Here is a 26014-nt window from a genome sequence, read left to right as displayed (position 1 = left end):
ATTGTAAGGCCGCTTCTATACCTATACACGTACAAGGCTATTACAAATGATTGAAGCGATTTCATAAATTCACTGTAGCTCCATTCATTGACATATGGTCACGACACACTACAGATACGTAGAAAAACTCATAAAGTTTTGTTCGGCTGAAGCCGCGCTTCAGGTTTCTGCCGCCAGAGCGCTCGAGAGCGCAGTGAGACAAAATGGCGACAGGAGCCGAGAAAGCGTATGTCGTGCTTGAAATGCACTCACATCAGTCAGTCATAACAGTGCAACGACACTTCAGGACGAAGTTCAACAAAGATCCACCAACTGCTAACTCCGTTCGGCGACGGTATGCGCAGTTTAAAGCTTCTGGATGCATCTGTAAGGGGAAATCGACGGGTCGGCCTGCAGTGAGCGAAGAAACGGTTGAACGCGTGCGGGCAAGTTTCATGCGTAGCCCGCGGAAGTCGACGAATAAAGCGAGCAGGGAGCTAAACGTACCACAGCCGACGGTTTGGAAAACCTTACGGAAAAGGCTAAAGCAGAAGCCTTACCGTTTACAATTGCTACAAGCCCTGACACCCGATGACAAAGTCAAACGCTTTCAATTTTCGGCGCGGTTGCAACAGCTCACGGAAGAGGATGCGTTCAGTGCGAAACTTGTTTTCAGTGATGAAGCAACATTTTTTCTTAATGGTGAAGTGAACAGACACAATGTGTGAATCTGGGCGGTAGAGAATCCTCACGCATTCGTGCAGCAAATTCGCAATTCACAGCTATTTTGCTGTTCAAACGTGTTTTGTCCAATCTCACGGTTTAAAGTTTACGGCCGCTTTTTCTTCTGCGAAAAAAAGGTTACAGAACACGTGTATCTGGACATGCTGGAAAATTGGCTCATGCCACAACTGGAGACCGACAGCGCCGACTTCATCTTTCAACAGGATGGTGCTCCACCGCACTTCCATCGTGATGTTCGGCATTTCTTAAACAGGAGATTGGAAAACCGATGGATCGGTCGTGGTGATCACGATCAGCAATTCGTGTCATGGCCTCCACGCTCTCCTGACTTAACCCCATGCGATTTCTTTCTGTGGGGTTATGTGAAAGATTCACTGTTTAAACCTCCTCTACCAAGAAACGTGCCAGAACTGCGAGCTCGCATCAACGATGCTTTCGAACTCATTGATGGGGACATGCTGCGCCGAGTGTGGGAGGAACTTCATTATCGGCTTGATGTCTGCCGAATCACTAAAGGGGCACATATCGAACATTTGTGAATGCGTAAAAAAACTTTTTGAGTTTTTGTATGTGTGTGCAAAAAAATTGTGAAAATATCTCAAATAATAAAGTTATTGTAGAGCTGTGAAATCGCTTCAATCATTTGTAATAACCCTGTATGTCGTCGTTGTCTTTTCGTCCTTCCCTCGTCGATATCAGAGCATGTGAAATGTTTATGTTAGTGTTTAGCTATTTGTTGTCGACAACACACAACTACACGGCCACGATATCACCTGATTCCGAAATAGCTAGCTTAATATACACTACTGGCCATTCAAATTGCTACACCAAGAAGAAATGCAGATGATAAACGCGTATTCATTGGACAAATATATTGTACTAGAACTGACATGTGATTACATTTTCACGTAATTTGGGTGCATAGATCCTGAAAATCAGTACCCAGAACAACCAACTCTGGCCCTAATAACGGACTCGATACGCCTGGGCATTGAGTCAAACAGAGCTTGGATGGCGTGTACAGGTACAGCCGCCCATGCAGCTTCAACACACTACAGTTCATCGAGAGTAGTGACTGGCGTATTGTGACGAGCCAGTTGCTCGCCCACCATTCACCAGATGTTTTCAATTGGTGAGAGATCTGGAGAATGTGTTGGCCAGGGCAGCAGTCGAACATTTCCTGTATCCAGAAAGGCCCGTGCAAGATCTGCAACATGCGGTCCTGCATTATCCTGCTGAAATGTAGGGTTTCGAAGGGATCGTCTGAATGGTAGAGCCGCGGGACGTAACACATTTGAAATGTAAAGTCGACTGTTCAAAGTGCCGTCAATGCAAACAAGAGGTGACCGATACGTGTCACGCCGGGTGATACGCCAGTATGGCGATGACGAATACACGCTTCCAATGTGCGTTCACCACGATGTCGCCAAACACTGATGCGACTACCGTGATACTGTAAACAGAACATAGATTCATCCGAAAAAAATGACGTTTTGCCATTAGTGCACCCAGGTTCGTCGTCGTGTACACCATCGCAGGCACTCCTGTCTGTGATGCAGCGTCAAGGGTAACCGCAGCCACGGTCCCCGAGCTGATAGCCCGTGCTGCTGCAAACGTCGTCGAACTGTTCGTGCAGCTGGTTGTTGTCTTACAAACGTCCCCATCTGTTGACTCAGGGATCGAGACGTGGATGCACAATCAGTTACAGCCGTGCGGATAAGATGCCTGTCATCTCGACTGCTGGTGATACGAGGCCGTTGGGATCCAGCACGGCGTTCCGTATTATTGGCCTGAACCCACCGATTCCGTATTCTGCTAACAGTGGCGGCCGCGGTGGTCTAGCGGTTCTGTCGCTGCAGTCCGGAACCGCGGGACTGCTACGGTCGCAGGTTCGAATCCTGCCTCGGGCATGGGTGTGTGTGATGTCCTTAGGTTAGTTAAGTTTAAGTAGTTCTAAGTTCTAGGGGACTTATGACCTAAGATGTTGAGTCCCATAGTGCTCAGAGCCATTTGAACCATTTTTTTGCTAACCGTCATCGGATCTCGACCAACGCGATACGATAAACCGCAACCGCGATAGGCTACAATCCGACCTTTATCAAAGTCGGAAACGTGATGGTACGCATTTCTCCTCGTTACACGAGGCATCACAACAACGTTTCACCAGACATCGCCGGTCAACTGCTGTTTGTGTATGAGAAATCGGTTGGAAACGTTCCTCATGTCAGCACGTTGTAGGTGTCGCCACCGGCGCCAACATTGTTTGAATGCTCTGAAAAGAAGATATCACAGCATCTTCTTCCTCTCGGTTCAATTTCGCGCCTGTAGGACGTCATCTTCATGGTTTAGCAATTTTAATGGCCAGTAGTGTAGTATAAAGATAGTGGGTTTCGATGGTACGTTATTTGACTGTGATATTATTCTTCACTTAACCTTTAAGAACCAGCTACCCTTAATCAGGCCCAAAACTCTACTTGCAACGAGAACACTTGCGATCAGTCTGTCGCAATATTAATAATATGTAAGGCTCTACACCACTATAAGAAAGGATCACAGTTCATGACATAACAAAATATACGAATAAACATCTTTATATTTTTCCTTTTTATTTAATCAAATGCTTTCAAATGTTTATTTCGCCCCCACAAATCATCCACACCTCGATGTAGAGTGTAGCCGTGTGCGTGAAAAATGGTAAACTGTTTCTGCTGATAACCACGTGTGAGCTTTTAGGTTGCTAGGCTACTTCGACCGACAGGATTTATAATGGATTTTGAAAATGATATTTCTATCCAAACTTACGTCCTCGACAACGACTCACCAAATGGCTCAAATGGTTTAAATGGCTCTGAGCACTATGGGACTTAACATCTATGGTCATCAGTCCCCTAGAACTTAGAACTACTTAAACCTAACTAACCTAAGGACATCACACAACACCCAGTCATCACGAGGCAGAGAAAATCCCTGACCCCGCCGGGAATCGAACCCGGGAACCCGGGCGCGGGAAGCGAGAGGCTCACCAAATATTGTACCCTTTCGCGATAATTAGGACTTCGCGTAAATTGTATTTTCGCGTGTTAAAAACAAACCATCGACGGCGCGAAAGCTGTCTTGATACCGTGACAAACTCGCGACGCTTACTAGCCTGTCGCGAAATTTACCTGCATACACCTACAACCAATTCCAAGGTCATAATTCGCCCTACACGACTGTGTGCAATTGAACTTCAAATAATTATTGTTGCTAATGTTAATAATTGCCAACGGCCTTGCCGCAGTGGTAACACCCGTTCCCGTCAGATCACCGAAGTTAAGCGCTGTCGGGCTGGGCTAGCACCTGGATGGGTGACCATCCGGTCTGCCGAGCGCTGTTAGCAAGCGGGCTGCACTCAGCCCTTGTGAGGCAAACTGAGGAGCTGCTTGACTGAGAAGTAGAGGCTCCGGTTTCGCAAAGTGGTAAAACGGCCGGGAGAGCGGTGTGCTGACCACGTGACCCTCCATATCCGCATCCAGTGACTCCTATGGGCTGAGGATGACACGGCGGCCGGTCGGTACCTTTGGGCCTTCATGGCCTGTTCGGGAGGAGAGAGAATATTAATAATTATTATTGTTAATAACTATTGCTGTTAACGAAAAAGCGTCATCACCAGCTGAAACCGCATCTTATAGCATGCCGAGTGTTCTCGATTGTAATGCACGCAACGTGATATGTAATTGCAGTTCTGACGACAGTGCTTCATGCATTACAGTACCTTTATTCGTTACCGCATAATTAACTCTATTTAGAAGAAACGTGAACGGTTCTGGTGACATTCTAAGATAATTAAAACAAATTGTTAAGGCTTTCGTGGCCACTTGTTGACAAACTGGCTATTGGCTTCTGTCTCGGGTTCTTCGGCCGACGTCGATCTAATGATTTTTCTGACGTTTCGCCAGCACGAGTGGCTGGCATTGTCATACCTTCACCCTCCACTGCCGGTGGTGAACTGGAGGCGAGCTCGTGGCCGCAGGCTGTATGTACCTGGCGCGCCAACGTCCGAGGGCTTCTCCGCGGTCATTTCCGGTGCGGTTCTCCTCTCGCTACCTGCGACGGTCGTTCGCTGCAGTACGGGAAGCCAGGATCCGTTTATCTTAAGGCTTTCCTCTTTCTTGTTGAAACTGTTCGCGTGTTTTTGGATTTCTACAGCTTCTCTGAACAAGTGCGTGTGACAGTGCTCCTCTACAGCCAGAACTTCCGTGTCGGCGAATTTTATTACGTGGTCGGTCTCATTCAGTGCGTGCTCTGCCACGGCCGATTTCTCCACCTGCCCCAACCTGCAATGTCGCTTATGCTCTTTGATCCTGGTGTTAATGGATCGTCCAGTCATTCCGACATAAGCTTTTCCGCATGTGCAAGGTATGCGGTATATTCCCGACATTGCAAGTGGGTCTCTTTTCTCCTTCGCCGATCTAAGACACTCTTTGAGCTTCCTTGTCGGTTTGAAAATCGTCTTTACGCCGTGTTTGCGCAATACGGCCTTTCTGCCATACATTCCCAGAGTGACGGACAGAATCGGCCGTATATTGCGCAAACATGGCGTGAAGACGATTTTCAAACCGACAAGGAAGATCAAAGAGTGTCTTAGACCGGCGAAGGAGAAAAGAGACTCACTTGCAATGTCGGGAATATACCGCATACCTTGCACATGCGGAAAAGTTTATGTCGGAATGACTGGACGATCCATTAACACCAGGATCGAAGAGCATAAGCGACATTGCAGGTTAGGGCAGGTGGAGAAATAGGCCGTGGCAGAGCACGCACTGAATGAGACCGACCACGTAATAAAATTCGCCGACACGGAAGTTCTGGCTGTAGAGGAGCACTATCACACGCGCTTGTTCAGAGAACCTGTAGAAATCCAAAATTTGCGAACAGTTTCAAGAAGAAAGAGGAAAGCCTTAAGGTAAACGGATCCTGGCTTCCCGTACTGCAGCGAACGACCGTCGCAGGTAGCGAGAGGACAACCGCACGGGAAATGACCGCGGAGAAGCCCTCGGGCGTTGTCGCGCCAGGTACATACAGTCTGCGGCCGCGAGCTCGCCTCCAGTTCACCACTGGCAGTGGAGGGTGAAGCTTTGACAATGCCAGCCACTCGTGCTGGCGAAACGTCAGAAAAATCATTAGATCGACGTCGGCCGAAGAACCCGAGACAGAAGCCAATAGGCAGTTTGTCATAATTAAAAGAACTTCTTGGGTCTTCCATTACAAATTATTTCAGCAACGATGCTGAGCTATCGAGCTGGCGTCTTTTCTTCATCCAGTCACGAATCGAAACATGTTTCTTATTTTTTTTTTTTTTTCCTTCTGCAGCGATTCCACGCATCGAGCTTTAACTCCATCACAACTCGTGCGACGTGTACCTGCCAAAACTTTCATGTCAGAGACGAGTCAGGAACCCACACAACGACGAAACTGAAGTTTATACTGGTTTCGCCGTGTCTACAGTCACATACGAAACCATTTACGTGCAGCTCATTCCACGCAACGAGTTGCGCAACCCAATGTCCATGTGTAAACCAGGCTTTATATCGTGTAGGGCCCACGCGAGCGCGCAGAAGTGCCGCAACACGACATGACCAGGACTCGACTAATGTCTGAAGTAGTGCTGGAGAGAACTGACACCATGATTCCTGCAGAGCTACCTATAAATTCGTACGAGTGCTAGCGGGTGCAAGAAATCCCATAGGTGCTCAACAATGTTCATGTCTAGGGAGTTTGGTGGCCAGCGGAAGTGTTTACACTCAGAAGAGTGTTCCTGGACGTGTGGGGTGTCGCATTGTCCTCCTGAAATTGCCCAACTCCGTCGGAGTGCACAATGGGCATGAATGGATGCAGGTGATCAGACATGATGCTCACGTACGTGTCGCCTGTCAGAGTCGTATCTAGACGTATCAGGGGTCCCATATCACTCCACCTGCACACGCTCCACACCATTACACAGTCCCCACAGAAGTTGAGTCCCATAGTGCTCAGAGCCATTTGAGGTGTTTACACTCAGATGAGTGTTCCTGGAGCAACTGTCTGGCAATTCTGGACGTGTGGGGTGTCGCATTGTCCTCCTGAAATTGCCCAACTCCGTCGGAATGCACAATGGGCATGAATGGATTCAGCTGATCAGACGTGATGCTCTAAGTTCTAGGGGACTGATGACCACAGAAGTTGAGTCCCATAGTGCTCAGAGCCATTTGAACCACACGCTGTAAACGGTACGGAAACAACTGGTTCTCCCGTAGCACTCTCCATACAGTGACGTGGTCAACGTTACCTTGTACAGCAGCAACTTCTCTGACGCTGACATTAGGGTTATCGTCAACTGCACGAAGAATTGCCTCGTCCATTGCAGGTGTCCTCGTCGTTCTAGCTCTTCCCCAGTCGCGAATCATAGGCTGGAATGTTCCGTGCTCCCTAAGACGCCGATCAATTGCTTCGAACGCCTTCCTGTCGGGACAACTTCGTTCTGGAAATCTGTCTCGATACAAACGTACCGCGCCACGGCTATTGCCCCGTGCTAATCCGTACATCAAATGGGCATCTGCCAACTCCGCATTTGTAAACATTCCACTGACTGCAAAAGCACGTTCGTGATCAACATTAACCTGTCGCCTGTCAGAGTCGTATCTAGACGTATCAGGGGCCCCGTATCACTCCAACTGCACACGATCCACACCATTACACAGCCTCCACCAGCTTGAACAGTCCCTTCCTGACATGCAGGGTCCTTAGATTCATGAGGTTGCCTGCATACCCGCACACGTCCATCCGCTCGATACAATTTGAAACGAAACTCGTCCGACCATGCAACATGTCTCCAGTCGTCAAGAGTCCAACGTCGGTTTTGACAGGCCCGGGCGAGGCATAAAGTCTTGTGTCATCGAGTCATCAAGGGTACACGAGTGGGCCTTCTGCTCCGGAAGTCCAAATCTATGATGTTTCGTTGAATGGTTCGCACCCTGACACATGCTGGTGGCCCAGCACTGAAATCTGCAGCAATTTGCGGAAGGGTTGTACTTCTGTTCCATTGAACGATTCTCTTCAGTCGTCGTTGGTCCCGTTCTTACAGGATCTTGTCGGGCCGCAGCGATGTCGGAGATCTGATGTTCTACTAGATTCATGATATTCACGGTACATCCGTGAAATCGTCGTACGGGAAAATTCCCAATTCATCGCTACCTCGGAGATACTGTATCCCATGTTAAAAAAAAAAAAAAAAAAAAAAAAAGGTTAAAATGGCTCTGAGCACTATGGGACTTAACTTCTGAGGTCATCAGTCCCCTAGAGCTTAGAACTACTTAAACCTAACTAACCTAAGGACATCACTCACATCCATGCCCGAGGCAGGATTCGAACCTGCGACCATAGCGGTCGCGCGGTTCCAGACTGTAGCGCCTAGAACCGCTCGGCCACTTCGGCCGGCGATCCCATGTTCAAACCCACTTAAATTTCCATAAGCTGCCATTGTGACAGCAGTAACCGATGTAACATCTGCTTGAGATGCTTGTTGTCTTACGAGGCTTGGAACTTAAATAGTGGCAACTATTTATTCACAACCGATACAAAAGAGTTACATGTTTGCTCCTGTTGCTGTCCTTCAAAGTAGTCACCAGCGTTGTGTAGAACCCATGCCAGCGATGTGGGAGGCGTAGCATACCGTTAGCAGAGCCTGTTCTGTTGATGGTGCGAATGGAGCTAAAACTATGGTGATTCTCGTGTACGACTGTGATGGTGTTACCCTAACGCATTACGTTCCTCCACGGCAGACCGTCAATGCACGGTATTACTGTTCGTTTTTTGGAGCATCACCTGGGACCAGCTTTGCGAAAGAAGCGGCGACAGTTTCTGCGCAACCCACCCGTCATTTTGCACGACAATGCGCGGGCGCATACAGCGCAAGTTGTGGCTGCTCTGTTCGGTCTACATCTACATCTACATCTACATCCATACTCCGCAAGCCACCTGACGGTGTGTGGCGGAGGGTACCTTGAGTACCTCTATCGGTTCTCCCTTCCATTCCAGTCTCGTATTGTTCGTGGAAAGAAGGATTGTCGGTATGCCTCTGTGTGGGCTCTAATCTCTCTGTTTTTATCCTCGCGGTCTCTTCGCGAGATATACGTAGGAGGGAGCAATATACTACTTGACTCTTCGGTGAAGGTATGTTCTCGAAACTTTGACAAAAGCCCGTACCGAACTACTGAGCGTCTCTCCTGCAGAGTCTTCCACTGGAGTTTATCTATCATCTCCGCAACGCTTTCGCGATTACTAAATGATCCTGTAACGAAGCGCGCTGCTCTCCGTTGGATCTTCTCTATACCTTCTATCAACCCTATCTGGTACGGATCCCACACTGCTGAGCAGTATTCAAGCAGTGGGATTGTACTGCTTTCGGATTGCATTTCCTTAGGATTCTTCCAATGAATCTCAGTCTGGCATCTGCTTTACCGACGATCAACATTATATGATCATTCCATTTTAAATCACTCCTAATGCGTACTCCCAGATAATTTATGGTATTAACTGCTTCCAGTTGCTGACCTGCTATTTTGTAGCTAAATGATAAAGGATCTATCTTTATGTGTATCCGCAGCACATTGCACTTGTCTACATTGAGATTCCATGGCACTGGCAGGTACTGTACCGTCCACCACACTCCTCGGACTTGAGTCCTTGTGACTTTGATTCTGAAGATGAAGGAACCACTTGGTGGCATTCGCTTCAGAACTGTTCCAGAAATTCGACAGGCAGTAGATCGCTCCATTCGCACCGTCAACAGAACGGGCTCTGCTAACGGTATGCTACGCCTTCCACATCGCTGGCGACGGGTTCTACACAACGCTGGTGACTACTTTGAAGGACATCAACAGGTGCAAACACGTAACTCTATTGTATTGGTTGTGAATAAATAGTTGCCACTTTTTTAAGTTCCAACCCTCGTATATAGCCGTCGCCATATTCTGGCTGTTTACATATCTCTGTAGTTCAAAATGGTTCAAATGGCTGTGAGCACTATGGGACTTAACTTCTGAGGTCATCAGTCCCCTAGAACGTAGAACTACTTAAACCTAACTAACCTAAGGGCATCACACACATCCATGCCCGAGGCAGGATTCGAACCTGCGACCGTAGCAGCCTCGCGGTTCCGGACTGAAGCGTCTAGAACCGCACGGCCACACCGGCCGGCTCTCTGTAGTTAAATACGGATACGAATACCAGTTTCTTTCGCGCTTCAGTGTAGATCACACGGCGGATTTACACTGGAGCGAATACAAGCGAACATGCATCAACGATCGAAGCTTCTCTCGGGTGTAAACGGTAGACAAGCGCTTGGAGCTGCGTTCGGCCGTATTCGGTTCGCATTCGCTACTATTCGCTCGTGTTCCTCTGGTTGTTGGTCTTGTAGCGAACCATCGAAGGGAGTTGATGTCCTGCCGCGCGGTTAGCCGAGCGGTCTGAGGCGCTGCAGTTCATTTGTGTTAACGTGCCACAGCAATGCCACTGCGAGGTTATTGACTTTGCTGGACCTCTAGTATTGTGGTGGTTATTGCTCGCGCCAGACCGCTCGTGATTTTTTTTTAATAAATTAAAAAGTACTATTACTTTTTTTTATTTTTAGGTTAAAATGTTATAACCTCAATAGAATATAAACCTTAAAGTCCTTCTCAGACACACAGCCGAAGGCCTTCCTGGAGAATGGCCTCACGGTAAGTGAGGTCTCCTTGTCAGGGTGATTAACTTAGGCCATTAAAGAAGTTCATTAAAGAATTGTCTTAAACAATACTTGTACTGTTTGGGTGGGGCTGGTGGGTTGGTCATTGTTGAACACGTCCAGTATATTTACTTGACCCGTGTTGCAGAATTGCTCACTTCCGGTCTGTGTTATTCTTATGGAGTTTTTGTCTTAAAAGATTGCATTTTATGCGAAAACTGCTACATTGTTGCTGTATTGCTACATTGTTGGTAGCTGGTCCCGGCGGAGGTTCGAGTCCTCCCTCGGGCATGTGTGTGTGTGTGTTTGTCCTCAGGATAATTTAGGTTAAGTAGTGTGTAAGCTTAGGGACTGATGACCTTAGCAGTTAAGTCCCATAAGATTTCACACCCATTTGAACATTTGAGTTGGTGTCCTCTCCACTTCGGCTCTAGCAGTACACAAAGCTTCCGTCTGCTGTCTTGTCTACTTCTGGTGTTGTTTTGACATGAGTTGTGTCAGAGATGGAGTGGTCTAAAGAGAGATTAATGTTGCTGACACAATATGATACGTGCTTCTGAATTCCAAGGGATCTTCACTAGAAATTTTGAAGGAAAATAAATTTGACTGGTAGAAAATTAGCGAAGAACTCGAAATTGTAGTTCCAGTTTTCGTTTGCATTATCCGAAAACCCTGCACACATAGCGGTTGACGTTTTCGCTGGCCTTCCAATATAATATTGAGGGAGAAATTTAAAAGCAGAACACCAATTAGCGAATCCGAAAATAACGAGAAAAAGGGATAGCGTTTACGCTCTGGTCATTAGCAACTGGAGAAATGTATGTTACTGTAGTGATTAAAAACATACGGCATTTTAGTTTTTGATCGCTAATTTCTTTTGTTTTCAATAACCGGTTTCAGGCTAGCTGCCCATCTTCATGCCTGTTAGATAAAGTTAAAGAAAAATAATTACATATCTTTAACTTTATCTAACAGATCTGAAGGTGGGCAGCTAGCCTGAAACCGGTAACTGAAAATAAAAAAAATTAGTGATCAGAGACGGAAATGCCATATTTTTATTCAAAGAAATATCACGGCTAGCCCAGTAAGACAATCATGTCTAGTTTTGATATGCTGTAGTGATTGTTTTGCATTTCAACACGAGCTATATCTCAGACAGCTCCTGACGTTTGCAGTCGTGAATGCGAAGTGATTCAAGGTTTTTATAAAAGAGGTAGAGAAACATATATCAACGAAATATGATAATGATATGTCAATTATACATACAGCCAAGAATTTTGTAAATTTGACTCAACATTGTATTCACCGAAATAGGATGACATACCCTGTCAAGCCGCGAAGTTTCATTTTGTTTCCTGTTTCCCGTCTGGGTATGTCACTGTTTCTGTCAGGCAGTGTATATGATACAATGAAAAGCATCCTTTGCTCGCACTTAGCATTTGTTCACCGAGTATAGATGCAAATGTAAACTAGGCCAGTTAATTTTTTCAAAAGCTATACAGTTAAGAAAAGTTCAAGTTCCGCGGGCGCTATGACCCTCCAATATGTCGCACCCTGTAAATGGACGAAGGTGATGTTCAAAATTCATGATCTGCATGCGTTTCTGATAATTTTTCTATGGAAGACGACTATGTCGCGAAACATGCGCATATTATTGACGGAACTGGTTTCTTCACAGATGTGTAGTATTGCTATGTTTCGTGCTTCCATTCGGATTATCAGTCTAGTGTTCTAGACGAAATAGGCCTATGTATTAACATTACACTGTGAAATTTCATAGACCGCAGAAATTTCACTGGTCTAAAGGTCATATATTGAAATGCTTTCTTTTTTTACTATTTTCGTGTTACTTTGGATCACTCTACACTTGCAGTTTCTAGATTTTTGTTTCATGCGTAACATCAGCACTAAGGTGCGGTTGACACCTTTCAAAAACAACGAAGGTAAGAAAATTCCGTATCCGCTTATTCAAGAATCCGTGATACTACTAATATCTCATGTTTCTACTCGCATTTCACTCAATCAAGACGTTACAGTTAGCAGAAATGTATTAAAATTACACTGTAAAATTTCATAGACTGGGTACAATAGTCTTGCACTGATCTAAAGATTACATAGTTCGAAATATTTATTTTTCATCTTTTATGATATTTTTATAGAATCCTATACTTACAGTACAACTGTTCGAGATAACTATTTCGTGTATTATGTACGCCCGTAGTAGACGGCAAGCACATTATAAAATCGATAGAGTTGAGAAAATTTCGGATTCACGTGATTTCAAACTGGCAGTCTGACAACATTACACATTCTGTTCCCATGTAACACATTCTCTAACGGTCGGCAGTATCTGAATTACGGTAGAAATGTCATAGGTTACAGAAAAAATGTCTTGCACTACTTCGAACTGTTGACTGTTTTCATTTCTATTAGTTGCGAATCATCTGAGTATTTGCGACTTCTTGATTCAGTACAAGTAGACCTATTTTAAACATTACATTAGCTCTTGAATCTGACTGCATACGTGTTATGAAAATCCGTAGAGTTTAGAAACATACGTCTGTGCAGTCTTGCTACATCCCTCACTGCTACTCGAATTTCACGCAGTCTCAATATGTAGGCCAACGGCCTTCAGTTAGAAATCCTGCAGAACTGCCAGAAACTCCAATTAAAAGTGAAATGCGTATTTCATAGATCCCAGAAAAACATTGCCTCACGCTACTTACTTCCAACTGATGACTGTTTTCATTTACGTTAGTTAGGACTACATACTCAGTAGTTGCAATTTTCTGATTTGCGACAAGTACTTCACGAGTTTTTACAGATTGGAGCTGTGTGCTTACGTGTTTTGAAAATCGGTACAGCTTAGAAAATTTTGGAATTTAAGTTCACTTACCTAGAGCTGTGATGTCTTGCTGTATCCCATACTCCTACTCGAATTTCGCGCAATCACGACATTTATGATCTTCAGTTAAGAATCTTGTAGAGATGACAGAACTGCCTATTAAAATAACACTGCAAAATTTCATAGGTCGCAAAAAAAGAAATGTGTCACATCACGTCACACACAACGGAGTGAAACAAAGTGCGTAGGAAGATTTTTTTTAACGAAGTGGTCCGTTAATAATTTTAAAATATATTTGTCGATAATACGGTGTACACAGAAGCTAAAGAGACGTTGCACTGACTTAACATACGCCACACAACTTATCTCTTGCGTCCCGGTAATGTTTCGTAGTTGTCACGCATCGAAGGCGAATATTTCGCTAGCGCACGCCAAAGACGCGAAGTCGCCCGCTCGCCAGTGATATTAATACTGCGGCAGCGGGCAGAGATGCGCTCTAGAGCGCGCACCGCACCAGAGATGTTACGCAGGCCGGGCGATTAGCTGTACTGGAGCATCGCAGGCGTGTAGTTGCCGGCCGCGCCACAGGCGGCGCTGGTGTTAGCGCAGTGCAGCGTCTGGCGCGGATTCAGCCGCAGTCAGCGCACAAGCGCTGAACCGCTGCCAAAAACGGGGACGGGAATGTGCCTTCCGGAATAGAGATGTCTCGCGGAGGATGCTAGCCGCTTCCGAGAAGAATTAGCATAGTTATTCTGCGAGAAGGGATGCGGATCATTAACTCCGCCATCTATAATTCTGCCTCTATAGCCATTTCTGCAAAGCTGCCAATTTCGTTGTCCTCTTTCTGTTAGATAAATCATTACGTAACAAGAATCGAAGAGACAACGAAGGATCTTTTATACGACGATCGTTTATTTTTATTCATGAACCTTACAGGGAGATTGGTTTTTCGTTACTGTTTGCATTTACCTGGGCTCGCTGCGTTATTGTATATCTTATGAAAGCAAAGACGCTGCTCTGTTTGATTATATTCTTTATTACTGTAGGCGTGAATGCCATCTTCATGTTCTGTGGAAAGTATATAGTTTACGGTTCCCCACAGTCGTTTAACGAACAAAGTAAGAGCATATGGACTATCAGACCAATTGTGTGATTGGATTGAAGAGTTCCTAGATAACAGAACGCAGCATGTCATTCTCAATGGAGTGCAGTCTCCCAAAGTAAGAGTGATTTCAGGTGTGCCGCAGGGGAGTGTCGTAGGACTGTTGCTATTCACAACATATATAAATAACCTTGTGGATAGCATCGGAAGTTCACTGAGGCTTTTTGCTGATGATGCTGTGGTATATCGAGAGGTTGTAACAATGGAAAATTGTACTGAAATGCAGGAGGATCTGCAACGAATTGACGCATGGTGCAGGGAATGGCAATTGAATCTCAATGTAGACAATTGTAATGTGCTGTGAATACATAGAAAGAAAGATCCTTTATCATTTAGCTACAATGTAGCAGGTCAGCAACTGGAACCAGTTAATTTTATAAATTATCTGGGAGTAGACATTAGGAGTGGTCTAAAATGGAATGATCATATAAAATTAATCGTCGGAAAAGCAGATGCTAGACTGAGATTCATTAGAAGAATCCTTAGGGAAGGCAATCCGAAAACAAAGAAGTAGGTTACAGTGCACTTGTTCGCCCACTGCTTGAATACTGCTCACCAGTGTGGGATCCGTACCAGATAGGGTTGATAGAAGAGACAGAGAAGATCCAATGAAGAGCAGCGCGCTTCGTTACAGGATCATTTAGTAATTGCGAAAGCGTTACGGGATGATAGATAAACTCCAGTGGAAGACTCCGCAAGAGAGACGCTCAATAGCTCGGTACGGGCTTTTATTGAAGTTTCGAGAACGTACCTTCACCGAGGAGTCAAGCAGTATATTGCTCCCTCCCACATATATCTCTCGAAGAGACCATGAGGATAAAATCAGAGAGATTAGAGCCCACACAGAGGCATACCGACAACCTTTCTTTACACGAACAATACGAGATTGGAATAGAAGGGAGAACCGATAGAGGTACTCAAAGTACCCTCCGCCGCACACCGTCAGGTGGCTTGCGGAGTATGGACGTAGAAGTAGATGTAGATATTTAAAATATTTAAATAGTTAATTTAAACTGTTATACAGGTTGATTTCGTAAGGGCGTGCAAAAATGTAACAGGACGCAGAGAATGCTCCACTGACCAACTGGAGATAGGGAACGTGGGGTCGAAAAAGCCAGCTTAAGGAGATATGGAAATAAACTTGTATACCGCTTTGTCTAGCATCACTGTTTTCTAGCTTATTTGGCTCTGAGCACTATGGGACTCAACATCTTAGGTCATCAGTCCCCTAGAACTTAGAACTACTTAAACCTAACTAACCGAAGGACGACACACACATCCATGCCCGAGGCAGGATTCGAACCTGCGACCGTAGCGGCCGCGCGGTTCCAGACTGTAGCGCGTAGAACCGCATGGCCACACCGGCCGGCTTCTAGCTTATTTAGAATTAAATTGCGTAATAGTTTACAATTACAGTGCTGTTTATTTGCATGTACATTCTTTTTACTTCCTGAAAGGAAATAGCGAGGACGTGCCTGATTACTGGGAAGTCATGATGCAGGTTTTGTTTACTTTGTTTATCCATATGGTGGCTCTGTTGTATCGTATCTACGTTGTCCCATGACAGAACGTGCTATGAATCAACGACAGATCCATTCAACATGACGGTTCAACGCCTCATGTCAATGTGGATGTTCGCAACCACCTCAATGCTGTATTTACTGGTCGCTGGATTGGAAGAGGGGTTTCTATTCCATGGCCTGTGAGGTTACATGACCTGAATCCCCTTGATTAATTCTTATGGGGATGTCTGAAGTCCGAGTGTGGATATGGAGATAGAATTAGTTGCCAGAATTGTAGCTACCTGTGATGTAATTCGAAACACACCGGAGATAATTTCAGGGTGCATCAGAATCTTGTTCGCCTATGTCACGCTTGCATTGAGGTTGATGGCCGTCAGTTTCAGCTCATTTTGTAACATACAGTACAGATGGTACGTTCATTATGTCAGTGATGGTATTTGCAGTTAAATATTGTTGTTGATGTGGTCTTCAGTCGTGAGACTGGTTTGATGCAACCCTCCATGCTACTCTATCCTGTACAAGTTTCTTCATCTCCCAGTACTTACTACAACCTACATCCTTCTGAATCTGTTTAGTGTATTCATCTCTTGGTCTCCCTCTACGATTTTTACCCTCCAATGCTAAATTAGTGATCGCTTGATGCCTCAGAACATGTCCTACCAACCGGTCCCTTCTTCTAGTCAAGTTGTGCCACAAATTTCTCTTCTGCCCAATTCTGTTCAATACCTCCTCATTAGTTATGTGACCTACCCACCTAATCTTCAGCATTCTTCGGTAGCACGACATTTCGAAAGCTTCTGTTCTTGTCTAAACTAGTTAACGTCCACGTTTCGGTTCCATACATGGCTACACTCCATACAAATACTTTCAGAAACGTCTTCCTGTCGCTTACATCTATACTCGGTGTTAACAAATTTCTCTTCTTCAGAAACGCTTTGCTTGCCATTGCCAGCCTTTATTTATATCCTCTCTACTTCGACCATCATTAGTTATTTTGCTCCCCAAATAGTAAAACTCGTTTAACACTTTAAGTGTCTCATTTCCTAATCTAATTCCTTGGCACCACTCGATTTAATTCTACTACATTTCATTATTAGTTAACTGTAAACTAATGTAAATAAAAAAGTACACAGTAATGTGATTTTATTCCTATTATCTCCTTAAGTTCGCTTCTTCGACACCAGGCTCCCTACCTCAAAATGTTCTATATCTACATCTACATCTACATTTATACTCAGCAAGCCACCCAATGGTGTGTGGCGGAGGGCACTTTACATGCCACTGTCATTACCTCCTTTTTCTGTTCCAGTCGCGTATGGTTCGCGGGAAGAACGACTGTCTGAAAGCCTCCGTGCGCGCTCGAATCACTCTTATTTTTCATTCGTGATCTCTTCTGGAGGTATAAGTAGGGGGAAGCAATATATTCGATACCTCATCCAGAAACGCACCCTCTCGAAACCTGGACAGCAAGCTACATCGCGATGCAGAGCGCTTCTCTTGCAGAGTCTGCCACTCGAGTTTGCTAAACATCTCTGTAACGCTATCACGGTTACCAAATAACCCTGTGACGAAACGCGCCGCTCTTCTTTGGATTTTCTCTATCTCTTCCGTCAACCCGATCTGGTATGGATCCCACCCTGATGAACAATACTCAAGTATAGGTCGAACGAGTCTTTTGTAAGCCACCTCCTTTGTTAGTGGACTACATTTTCTAAGGACTCTCCCAATGAATCTCAACCTGGTACCCGCCTTACCAACAATTAACTTTATATGATCATTCCACTTCAATTCGTTCCACACGCATACTCCCAGATATTTTACAGAAGTAACTGCTACCAGTGTTTGTTCTGCTATCATGTAATAATACAATAAAGGATCCTTCTTTCTATGTATTCTCAATACATTACATTTGTCTATGTTAAGGGTCAGTTGCCACTCCCTGCACCAAGTGCCTATCAGCTGCAGATCTTCTTGCATTTCGCTACAATTTTCAAATGCTGCAACTTCTCTGTATACTACAGCATCATCCGCGAAAAGCCGCATGGAACTTCCGACACTATCTACTAGGTCATTTATATATATTGTGAAAAGCAATGGTCCCATAACACTCCCTTGTGGCATGATAGAGGTTACTTTAACGTCTGTTGATGTCTCTCCGTTGAGAACAACATGCTGTGTTCTATTTGCTAAAACCTCTTCAATCCAGCCACACAGCTGGTCTGATATTCCGTAGGCTCTTACTTTGTTTATCAGGCGACAGTGCGGAACTGTATCGAACGCCTTCCGGAAGTCAAGGAAAATAGCATCTACCTGGGAGCCTGTATCTCATATTTTCTGGGTCTCATGAACAAAGAAAGCGAGTTGGGTCTCACACGATCGCTGTTTCCGGAATCCATGTTGATTCCTACAGAGTAGATCCTGGGTTTCCAGAAACGACATGATACTCGAGCAAAAAACATGTTCTAAAATTCTACAACAGATCGACGTCAGAGATATAGGTCTATAGTTTTGCGCATCTGCTCGACGACCCTTCTTGAAGACTGGGACTACCTGTGCTCTTCTCCAATCATTTGGAACCTTCCGTTCCTCTAGAGACTTGCGGTACACGGCTGTTAGAAGGGGGGCAAGTTCTTTCGCGTACTCTGTGTAGAATCGAATTGGTATCCTGTCAGGTCCAGTGGACTTTCATCTATTGAGTGATTCCAGTTGCTTTTCTATTCCTTGGACACTTATTTCGATGTCAGCCATTTTTTCGTTTGTGCAAGGATTTAGAGAAGGAACTGCAGTGCGGTCTTCGTCTGTGAAACAACTTTGGAAAAAGGTGTTTAGTATTTCAGCTTTACCCGTGTCATCTTCTGTTTCAATGCCATCATCATCCCGGAGTGTCTGGATATGCTGTTTCGAGCCGCTTACTGATTTAACGTGAGACCAGAACTTCCTAGGATTTTCTGAGGAGCATCCTCCATGTCCTGTAAAATATTTGCACGCTCTTACGGGATCAGCCTGTACAGTTACGGTTTGCTACGTGTGTCGGTTGGTCGTGATATCTGTATGAGATCGATGTCTCAGTTGCGTCACACGATTGTGTAAGTTTGGTCCTTTCGTTCTGCAGGAGCTGCAGTGGACGCAAAATTTTCTATTGGAGTAGTTATGCAGGGTGTTCGGAAATTCACGTTACAGAATTCTAGGACTTGCGGAAAAGAGTCAGTACTTAATATCCTGAACAGGAAGTCATTCCGGAAATGTAGCCGGCCGGAGTGGCCGAGCGCTTCCAGGCGCTTCAGTCCGGAAGCGCGCTGCTGCTACGGTCGCGAGCTCGAATCCTGCCTCGGGCATGGCTGTGTGTGATGTCCTTAGGTTAGTTAGGTTTAAGTAGTTCTAAGTTCTAGGGGACTGATGACCACAGATGTTAAGTCCCATAGTGGTCAGAGCCATTTGAACAATTTGTATCGAATTTACATCGTCCCATGACGGAACGTGCTATGAATCAACGACAGACCGATTCAACATGACCCATACACCTGCTCACTTCAATGTGGATGTCCGCAACCATCTCCACGCTGTATTTCCTGGTCGCTGGATTGGAAGGAGACGTCCTCTTCCATGGCCTGCAAGGTCACCTCACCTGAATATCCTTGGTTATTTCCTATGGAGATATCTGAAGTCACGAGTGTATGAGAGCCCAGTGGATATGCAGATAGATCCGTACCAGATAGCGTTGATAGAAGAGATAGAGAAGATCCAACGGAGAGCAGCGTGCTTCGTTACAGGATCATTTAGTAATCGCGAAAGCGTTACGGAGAATGATAGACAAACTCCAGTGGAAGAATCTGCAGGAAAGACGCTCAGTAGCTCGGTACGGGCTTTTGTTGAATTTTCGAGAACATACCTTCTCCGAAGAGTCGAGCAGTATATTGCTCCCTCCTATGTATATCTCGCGAAGAGACCGTGAGGATAAAATCAGAGAGATTAGGGCCCAGACAGAGGCATACCGACAATCCTTCTTTCCACGAACAAAACGAGACTGGAATAGAAGGGAGAACCGATAGAGGTACTCAAGGTACCCTCCGCCACACACCGTCAGGTGGCTTGCGGAGTATGGATGTAGATGTAGATGTAGAATTCGTTGCCAGAATTGTAGCTACCTGTGATATAACGCGAAACACACCGGGGATTTTTGTCAGGGTGCGTCACAATCTTGTTCGGCGATGTCACGCTTGCATTGAGGTTGATAGTCGGCAGTTTCAGCACAAGTTTTAAGATACAGTACAAATGGTACGTTCGTTGTGTCAGTGATGGTATTTGCAGTTAACTAAAGTAAACAAAAAAGTACAGATTAATGTGATTTTGTTCCTGTTGTCTCCTTAAATAGGCTGTTGCGACCTGAGGTTCCCTGCGTCAAAGTGTTCAGTGGAGCATCCTCTATGTCCCGATAAATTTTTGCGTGCTCTTACGGAAACACCCCCCCCCCCCCCCCTCCATGAACCATGGACCTTGCCGTTGGTTGGGAGGCTTGCGTGCCTCAGCGATACAGATGGCCGTACCGTAGGTGCAACCACAACGGAGGGGTATCTGTTGAGAGGCCAGACAAACGTGTGGTTCCTGAAGAGGGGCAGCAGCCTTTTCAGTAGCTGCAGGGGCAACAGTCTGGATGATTGACTGATCTGGCCTTGTAACACTAACCAAAACGGCCTTGCTGTGCTGGTACTGCGAACGGCTGAAAGCAAGGGGAAACTACGGCCGTAATTTTTCCCGAGGGCATGCAGCTTTACTGTATGGATAAATGATGATGGCGTCCTCTTGGGTAAAATATTCCGGAGGTAAAATAGTCCCCCATTCGGATCTCCGGGCGGGGACTACTCAAGAGGATGTCATTATCAAGAGAAAGAAAACTGGCGTTCTATGGATCGGAGCGTGGAATGTCAGATCCCTTAATCGGGCAGGTAGGTTAGAAAATTTAAAAAGGGAAATGGATAGGTTAAAGTTAGATATAGTGGGAATTAGTGAAGTTCGGAGGCAGGAGGAACAAGACTTCTGGTCAGGTGACTACAGGGTTATAAACACAAAGTCAGATAGGGGTAATGCAGGAGTAGGTTTAATAATGAATAGGAAAATGGGAATGCTGGTAAGCTACTACAAACAGCATAGTGAACGCATTATTGTGGCCAAGATAGACACGAAGCCCACGCCTACTACTGTAGTACAAGTTTATATGCCAACTAGCTTTGCAGATGACGAAGAATTGTATGATGATATAAAAGAAATTATTCAGATAGTGAAGGGAGACGAAAATTTAATAGTCATGGGTGACTGGAATTCGAGTGTAGGAAAAGGGAGAGATGGAAACGTAGTAGGTGAATATGGATTGGGGCTAAGAAATGAAAGAGGAAGCCGCCTGGTAGAATTTTGCACAGAGCACAACTTAATTATAGCTAACACTTGGTTTAAGAATCATGATAGAAGGTTGTATACATGGAAGAACCCTGGAGATACTAAAAGGTATCAGATAGATTATATAATGGTAAGACAGAGATTTAGGAACCAGGTTTTAAATTGTAAGACATTTCCAGGGGCAGATGTGGACTCTGACCACAATCTATTGGTTATGACCTGTAGATTAAAACTGAAGAAACTGCAAAAAGGTGGGAATTTAAGGAGATGGGACCTGGATAAACTGAAAGAACCAGAGGTTGTACAGAGTTTTAGGGAGAGCATAAGGAAACAATTGACGGGAATGGGGGAAAGAAATACAGTAGAAGAAGAATGGGTAGCTTTGAGGGATGAAGTAGTGAAGGCAGCAGACGATCAAGTAGGTAAAAAGACCAGGGCTCTTAGAAATCCTTGGGTAACAGAAGAAATATTGAATTTAATTGATGAAAGGAGAAAATATAAAAATGCAGTTAATGAAGCAGGCAAAAAGGAATACAAACGTCTCAAAAATGAGATCGAGAGGAAGTGCAAAATGGCTAAGCAGGGAGGACAAATGTAAGGATGTAGAGGCTTATCTCACTAGGGGTAAGATAGATACAGCCTACAGGAAAATTAAAGAGACCTTTGGAGAAAAGAGAACCACTTGTATGAACATCAAGAGCTCAGATGGAAACCCAGTTCTAAGCAAAGAAGGGAAAGCAGAAAGGTGGAAGGAGTATATAGAGGGTCTATACAAGGGCAATGTACTTGAGGACAATATTATGGAAATGGAAGAGGATGTAGATGAAGATGAAATGGGAGATACGATACTGCATGAAGAGTTTGACACAGCACTGAAAGACCTGAGTCGAAACAAGGCCCCCGGAGTAGACAACATTCCATTGGAACTACTGACGGCCTTGGGAGAGCCAGTCCTGACAAAACTCTACCATTTGGTGAGCAATATGTATGAAACAGGCGAAATACCCTCAGACTTCAAGAAGAATATAATAATTCCAATCCCAAAGAAAGCAGGTGTTGACAGACGTGAAAATTACCGAACAATCAGTTTAATAAGCCACAGCTGCAAAATACTAACACGAATTCTTTACAGACGAATGGAAAAACTAGTAGAAGCCGATCTCGGGGAAGATCAGTTTGGATTCCGTAGAAATACTGGAACACGTGAGGCAATACTGACCTTACGACTTATCTTAGAAGAAAGATTACGGAAAGGCAAACCTACGTTTCTAGCATTTGTAGACTTAGAGAAAGCTTTTGACAATGTTGACTTTTTTCAAATTCTAAAGGTGGCAGGGGTAAAATACAGGGAGCGAAAGGCTATTTACAATTTGTAGAGAAACCAGATGGCAGTTATAAGAGTCGAGGGACGTGAAAGGGAAGCAGTGGTTGGGAAGGGAGTGAGACGGGGTTGTAGCCTCTCCCCGATGCTATTCAATCTGTATATTGAGCAAGCAGTAAAGGAAACAAAAGAAAAATTCGGAGTAGGTATTAAAATCCATGGAGAAGAAATAAAAACCTTGAGGTTTACCGATGACATTGTAATCTGTCAGAGACAGCAAAGGACCTGGAAGAGCAGTTGAACGGAATGGACAGTGTGTTGAAAGGAGGATATAAGATGAACATCAACAAAAGCAAAACGAGGATAATGGAATGTAGTCGAATTAAGTCGGACGATGCTGAGGGAATTAGATTAGGAAATGAGACACTTAAAGTAGTAAAGGAGTTTTGCTATTTGGGGAGCAAAATAACTGATGATGGTCGAAGTAGAGAGGATATAAAATGTAGACTGGCAATGGCAAGGAAAGCGTTTCTGAAGAAGAGAAATTTGTTAACATCGAGTATAGATTTAAGTGGCAGGAAGTCATTTCTGAAAGTATTTGTATGGAGTGTAGCCATGTATGGAAGTGAAACATGGACGGTAAATACATAGTTTGGACAAGAAGAGAATAGAAGCTTTCGAAATGTGGTGCTACAGAAGAATGCTGAAGATTAGATGGGTAGCCACATAACTAATGAGGAAGTATTGAATAGGATTGGGCAGAAGAGAAGTTTGTGGCACAACTTGACCAGAAGAAGGGATCGGTTGGTAGGACATGTTCTGAGGCATCAAGGGATCACCAATTTAATATTGGAGGGCAGCGTGCAGGGTAAAAATCGTAGGGGGAGACCAAGAGAGGAATACACTAAGCAGATTCAGAAGGATGTAGGTTGCAGTAGGTACTGGGAGATGAAGAAGCTTGCACAGGATAGAGTAGCATGGAGAGCTGCATCAAACCAGTCTCAGGACTGAAGACCACAACAACAACAACTACGGAAACACCCTGTACCATTATAGTTTGCTACGTACATCGGTTGGTCTTGATATGTATAAGCCATGTATGTCTCAATTACTGTCACACTACTAAACAAATTTACTCCTTTCATGCTGTCGGTGATAGACAGATTATATGTTGGAGTAGTTATACAAGGTGTTCATAAATTCCCGTTACAAACAGAGGAGAGTCGGTACATAATACACTACTGGCCATTAAAATTGCTACAGCAAGAAGAAATGCAGATGATAAACAGGTATTCATTGGACAAATATATTACACTAGAAGTAACATGTGATTACATTTTCACGCAATTTGGGTGCATAGATCCTGAGAAATCAGTACCCAGAACAACCACCTCTGGCCGTAATAACGGCCTTGATACGCCTGGGCATTGAGTCAAACAGAACTCGGATGGCGTGTACAGGTACAGCTACCCGTGCAGCTTCAACACGATACCACAGTTCATCAAGAGTACTAACTGGCGTATTGTGATGAGCCAGTTGCTCGGCCACCATTGACCAGACGTTTTCAATTACTGAGAGATCTGGAGAATGTGCTGGGCAGGGCAGCAGTCGAACATTTTCTGTATCCAGAAAGGCCCGTACAGGACCTGCAACGTGCGGTCGTGCATTATCCTACTGAAATGAAGGGTTTCGCAGGGATTGAACGAAGCGTAGACCCACGGGTCGTAACACATCTGAACTGTAACGTCCACTGTTCAAAGTGCCGTCAATGCGAACAAGAGGTGACCGAGACGTGTAACCGATGGCACCACATACCATCACGCCGGGTGATACGCCAGTATGGCGATGACGAATACACGCTTCCAATGTGCTTTCACCGCGATGTCGCCAAACACGGATGCGACCGTCATGATACTGTAAACAGAACCTGGATTCATCCGAAAAAATCACGTTTTGCTATGCGTGCAGCCAGATTCGTCGTCGAGTACACCATCTCAGGCGCTTCTGTCTGTAACGCAGCGTCAAGGGTAACCGCAGCCACGGTCTCCGAGCTGATAGTCCGTGCTGCCACAAACGTCGTCGAACTGTTCGTACAGATGGTAGTTGTCTCGCAAACGTCCCCATCTGTTGACTCAGGGATCGAGACGTGGCTGCACGATCCGTTACAGCCGTGCGGATGAGATGCTTGTCATCTCGACTGCTAGTGATACGAGGCCGTTGGGGTCCAACACGGCGTTCCGTACTACCCTCCTGAACCCACCGACTCCATATTCTGCTAACAGTCAATGGATCTCGACCAACGTGAGCAGCAATGTGGCGATACGATAATCCCCAATCGGGATAGGCTAAAATCCGACCTTTATCAAAGTCGTGATGATACGCATTTCTCCTCCTTACACGAGGCATCATAAAAACGTTTCACCAGGCAACGCCGGTGAACTGCTGTTCGTGTATGAGAAATCGGTTGGAAACTTTCGGCATGTCAGCACGTTGTATATGTCGCCACTGGCGCCAACCTTGTGTGAATGCTCTGAAAAGCTAATCATTTGCATATCACAGTATCTTCTTCCTGTTGGTTAAATTTCGCGTCTGTAGCACGTCATCTTGGTGGTGTAGGAATTTTAATTGCCAGTAGTGTATTTTGAATAGGAATCTGTGTCCAGAAAAATACCGTTTCAAAACACGTTTGTTAGGTAATTATGCAAGAGGGTAGTCATGCTGGGGGGGGGGGGGGGTAGTTACGTCGGATGGGCCGATGTCATTTGACGTCTTCCTAACGGCGTGCCCTTGTTCGAGCCTCAGTCAAGAGTCTGTGAGTGTCAGAGCAACGTGGTTGAGTACAAGTATGCAGAATACACCGGTATGATCCTTCTGAATGGCGGAGCTCACGGTAATGAATGACCTGTTCGTCATCCACAGCGTCCGACTCCATCGCGTACCCTTTGCGCCACATGTAAGCAATAGCTTCGAGAAACGGGTTCAAATGGTTCAAATGGCTCTGAGCACTATGGGACTCAACTTCTGAGGTCATTAGTCCCCTAGAACTGAGAACTACTCAAACGTAACTAACCTAAGGACATCACACACACCCATGCCCGAGGCAGGATTCGAACCTACGACCGTAGCGGTCTCGCGGTTCCAGACTGCAGCGCCTAGAACCGCACGGCCACTTCGGCCGGCGAGAAACGGGTACCTTCACCGTAAGAAGGCGTGACTTTGGTGCTCCAAGGAGACGCCGCACACACGAAGTGGAAGAGGCCGAACTGCATCACGTTGAGGAGAACGAGTACAGGAGTAATTTTATTGG

General features: G+C 45.2%; 1 protein-coding gene and 1 pseudogene across 1 annotated transcript in view; one reads left to right on the top strand and one right to left on the bottom strand.

Moving 5' to 3' along the window:
* Positions 1-26014, bottom strand: part of LOC126159971 (voltage-gated potassium channel subunit beta-2-like) — a 683413-nt gene that overhangs the window by 178230 nt on the left and 479169 nt on the right. The gene's annotated exons all lie outside the window — the stretch shown is intronic.
* On the top strand, positions 3985-4102 carry LOC126160077 (5S ribosomal RNA; annotated as a pseudogene).

The sequence above is a fragment of the Schistocerca cancellata genome, unplaced genomic scaffold (genome assembly GCF_023864275.1).
Source record: "Schistocerca cancellata isolate TAMUIC-IGC-003103 unplaced genomic scaffold, iqSchCanc2.1 HiC_scaffold_1150, whole genome shotgun sequence".
Taxonomy (NCBI): Eukaryota; Metazoa; Arthropoda; class Insecta; order Orthoptera; family Acrididae; genus Schistocerca; species Schistocerca cancellata.
The sequence above is the reverse complement of the archived record's forward strand: the minus strand, read 5'-3'. Positions and strand labels throughout refer to the sequence as shown.